The sequence below is a fragment of the Kryptolebias marmoratus genome, linkage group LG19 (assembly GCF_001649575.2).
Source record: "Kryptolebias marmoratus isolate JLee-2015 linkage group LG19, ASM164957v2, whole genome shotgun sequence".
In the NCBI taxonomy this organism is placed as follows: Eukaryota; Metazoa; Chordata; class Actinopteri; order Cyprinodontiformes; family Rivulidae; genus Kryptolebias; species Kryptolebias marmoratus.
The window spans coordinates 12,171,983-12,176,151 of record NC_051448.1 but is presented as its reverse complement, the minus strand read 5'-3'; the positions used below and the strand labels follow the sequence as shown (position 1 = coordinate 12,176,151).

At 41.9% G+C, this 4,169-nt stretch overlaps 1 protein-coding gene across 10 annotated transcripts in view; it reads left to right on the top strand.

Annotated features, from left to right (window-relative positions):
• Positions 1-1,369: 1,369 nt before the first annotated feature.
• eya4 (EYA transcriptional coactivator and phosphatase 4) overlaps positions 1,370-4,169 on the top strand; it is a 51,835-nt gene continuing 49,035 nt past the window's right edge. For 2 of the 10 annotated variants that reach the window (XM_037981527.1, XM_037981526.1), the window contains exon 1: positions 3,360-3,571. The gene's annotated coding sequence lies outside the window, so the exon portion shown is untranslated. Of the gene's footprint in view, positions 1,503-2,102; positions 2,179-2,274; positions 2,344-2,472; positions 2,565-3,122; positions 3,296-3,357; positions 3,572-4,169 lie in introns of those variants that run through there. The other 8 variants (XM_025008345.2, XM_025008344.2, XM_017427288.3 and 5 more) reach the window with 8 other exon arrangements.

Below are 4,169 nucleotides of genomic sequence, written 5' to 3'. Positions count from 1 at the left end.
ATCAGCTAATTAAGCAACCAATTATCAAAAAAAAAACATGTAAACCAAAATGCTGTTCATCACAGATTTGTTCTCAAGAAGTCTTTTGAACACCACAGACAACAGGTTTTGTGCTTTTTTGAGAGACAGAGACTTAAAGTCATCAAACGTAAAATTAATTTTTGCATATTCCATTTGTGCGCGTGTGCTTACGTTTGAACGAGCATGTGTGTGTGAACATCAGTCGGCTCTCTGCAACGAGGGATTGGTCAGGGAGGTTTCTGACATTATGTTCTCAAATAAATGACAGCACGGTAAAAGAATGCTGATCCGAGGCCAGCGGGATGCAACGGCCACAGAATCCATAAGCCATAACAAACATTTCTTTTCTTCCCCTTTTTTTAAAAATAAACAAAACTCTAAGGCCAAACCTGTCATCTTTCTGCGGCCTTTGTGAAGCTGCACTGTCTGACTTTGCTCACACGACCTTATTGAGTTATGCTGTGGTATAATTCTTATTTAGTTTTATACCTCCAGCATGTTTTCTGGCTTTTTATGGCATAATTGTTCCGTATTTTTCTGTCTATAACTGTATAACCAGAACCATGCTTCCAAAATGCCGTAGTTTCAGGGACATGTTTCAACATTTACCTTTATTTAATATTATTTGCAGTTCTAGTTAGACTGAAAAAAAGTCTAAATATTTAAGCAGGAAGTATGAATTTTGTATTTATCATACATTATATAGTTAAAAAATAACTACCTTGTATTTGACCAGAGTTTATTTATGATGTAGCTGAAAAACAACATTAATAATTTCAAATGTATTCTTTACCCCAGCCAAAACTAAGTTTTATTATCCCAGAACAATTGGATTTTAAAAGAACAGTAAGAAATTAATTCTGACTGCTGTGATCCTGGGTTTTTGTGTTTGTTTTGTAGTTTGAGTTTATTTGTGATTCTGGTTCTAGTTATTTAGCTATGATTTTTCATCTGTTGCATTTAAGAGATTCACTGTGTTCAGCTGATCACTTTGTCAAATATTAGCAATCTTTCCTGAGTGGTGTCCAATCCTGGTCCTGAATGAACACTATCCTGCATGTTTTAGATGTTTCTCTGCTCTTCAGCAAGTTCTGCAGAAGCCTGTTAATCACTCAGTCATTCAAATCAGGTGAGTCAGAGCAGAGAAACGCCTAAAACATGCAGGGTTGTAGCTCTCCAGGACCAGGATTGGACACCACTGCCCTAAAGCTCTTCTTGCAATGCAGCTCCTCACATGTGCAGCCCATCTGCTAATCAGCCCACCTGTTTGCACTCAGTAATCACCCCTCCCTGGTTAATGAGTCCTCTGTTGCTCAGACTATCAGATCCTACTGTTGTATCGTTGTGTAGTTTATCTGCTTTATCAGCCTTTTCAGTTTTAGTTTTTTATTTCTTTAACTTTACACTGAGCTGTCCTCCCTCTGCATTCTGGGTCCTGACCACAACAACATCTGATGTTATTAAGCTAACAACTACTTTGAGTGAGGCTAAAAGCAATGTGGATTGCTGCTATTTTAAAGTGACCCCCAACGTCCAAATTTAATCGAGGTTCAAGCTAACGATAGCGATGTGCAAAAGAAAATATGTTAATACTTATTAACTGGGATTTGTGTGAATTATGTATTTTTTTATTTGTTAAGATTGATTGACTGGGCAGTTTATTATGTAAATGTTTGTAGTTGACTGCATGTGAATTTATGAAGCAGTAACCAACTGGTTTAAATTAGTCACGTGATTCACTCAGGGGGCAGACGTCATTTGTCCCTTTTTTTTTTTTTTTTGCACCAAAACAAGCTTTGAAGCAGTGGTCCAAGGAAAGCGCAGCCTTGAATTTAAAGCGTATATTGGAGCATCAGAGTCAGGTGGCCATCGCTAGCTATTGGTTATCAAAGGGGGGAGGTTCTACAGTTTAGGTGCTACAGCATCAAAAAGCATGCTCCTCTCTTAGCTTCCTGCAGGAATATTTTAAGGTTTCTGCCAGAAGAAAACATCTAATTCAGTGCAGTCCAATCAGAACTAATTGGGTCTTGTTTATACTGCACTGATTTTTTTGTGAAACCGGAACATTTCTGTTGTGACAGGGACTGGATTATCTGACACTAAAACGTTTTGAATCCAGATCTCAAAGTGGAAGATTTTTGGATTTGCCTGGCATCGGTATGAAATCGCACAACAGACAGCTGCAATCAATATAGGCTATATATATATATATATATATATATATATTTTTTTTTTTTTCTGTGCTCACCCTAGCAGATCAACAACAGTAACAGTGGTGGATGGCAGAGCCTTTTCAACGTGTAGCAGCAACCCAACCTCTCTGTCGGTTCTAACAAACATTTGTGTTTTCGTCATTTTGGATGTAACCGCTCACATGCTCGATTACTGAAGTGAAACACAGAAATCCCAGCTCAGCATTACCATGTAAATGTGTAACTTTCCCCCAATCAGCGTTGGAAAATCTCTAACATTTCCAGAAGATTGTTCAACATGTGAACTCTGTTCGTCCGAACTGAGGTCATCCAAAGAGCTATCCACAGCAGGTAAGATATTAATTGTTCACAACCTCTCTTTCCTGTCCTCTCAAACCTCAGCTGGTAGAGACAGATGGCCGCTCATCCTGAGCCTGGTTCTGGTTCTGCTGGAGGTTACTTCCTGTTAAAAGGGAGTTTTTCCTTCCCACTATCACCAATGTGAAGATTCAACACAACCTGCTGGCTTCCTTAGATAAATAACTTTTATTAATTGGCATTTTATAATGTATGTAAATGTTTTAGTACAATGCCCTAAGATGACTGTATAAATAACCTGAATTGAACTGAACCTTTCCACAGAACCTCACTTCAGAAGATCTGAATTATCCCTTCAATGTAAAATTTAAGAAATGCAAAAAGTTTAAATTAAAAAAAAAAAACCCTAATGAAACAAACTGTCAGTGGGATGAGGTGGTCAGCGGGTGCATGTTGTTTTTGCTCAGATGGGATATTTAAAACTAAGCGCACGTCATTTGGGCCAAACTATTAATAAGCAGTCGTTTTGGTGCCCCCTCCCCGCCGCTCTGAGCCGAACCCCAGTTTCACTCCTTCGGACGCTCGCCCCGGTCGGTGTCCGCGCGGCAGCTGGGCGCATGCGCAGTGGCGCGGCGCTCGGCGTGCCTCCTGATAATCCCGGGGGGGGGGCTCAAAGCTGCACGGTGACCGAAAATAATGTTGTGTCGCGCGGAAGTTCGCGAGCCCGTCACCGAAACAGAAGCCCGGAACTCGAGTCAGAGTTTGTAAGTGCGTCCAAGTCGGGTCCTAGGGCTCGTTTGTTTGTTTCTGGGTTTATTTTATTTTTAATTTATTTTAATTTTATTTTTGGTGCGGTGGGGGTGGTGGGGGGAGACTGTCGCTGGTAATGCCCAGCTCTGGCTGAGTGTTTTGGTCCGGTCAGTGTCACGGAGGGCTGTGCAGAGACCACACCGGGTCGGCTATGAGCGCTTCTCAGCTGTGAGGACAAATCTGGGAGCTGGAGCAACAGTTTTTTTGTTTGTTTGTTTTGTTTTCCACAGGTATGTTAACTAAGATTTCGTCTACTTTATCCCTCATATTGTATTTTACGCAGCTCTGGGTTTTTACGCACGCCAAGTGTCCGTTTTAGAGCAGCTCGGTGCTTTCCGACGAGTCACTTTGAAGCTCAATTAAAACATCTTACAGGTCAAAATAAAATAAAATTAAAAAAAGGGAAAAAATCGGATGAGCAGTTCAAGTTAATACATCTGATAACAACCGGGGGTGTGGAGAGGGCAGGAGTAAATCAGTTTGTTCGCGTTTCCGAGTTTGAAACGGAGTCCTCGCGTTCCGGCAGTCACGGTTGAATTTTCCGACTTGTTACGACTAATGAATCCAGCTGTTCGAGTTATTTATAGGCGCGTGTTTATTTCTTTCTCCTCCCGAGCCCCGCGCGGCGGTGGATGAGGACGAACAGAGCGTTTAGTTCGCGCGCCCTGCAGCCCGGCGGGGCGCGCGCGGACACAGCTGCGCGTTTCTGCTGCTGCCCCTCGGCCCCACGTGGAGTTTGTGTTTATATTTGATCTGTAGGAAATGGGGGGGAATCTTATACCGCAGCTCTCTTATTCCTGCAGGGCTCCAGTGGTCCCTGGTTATTGG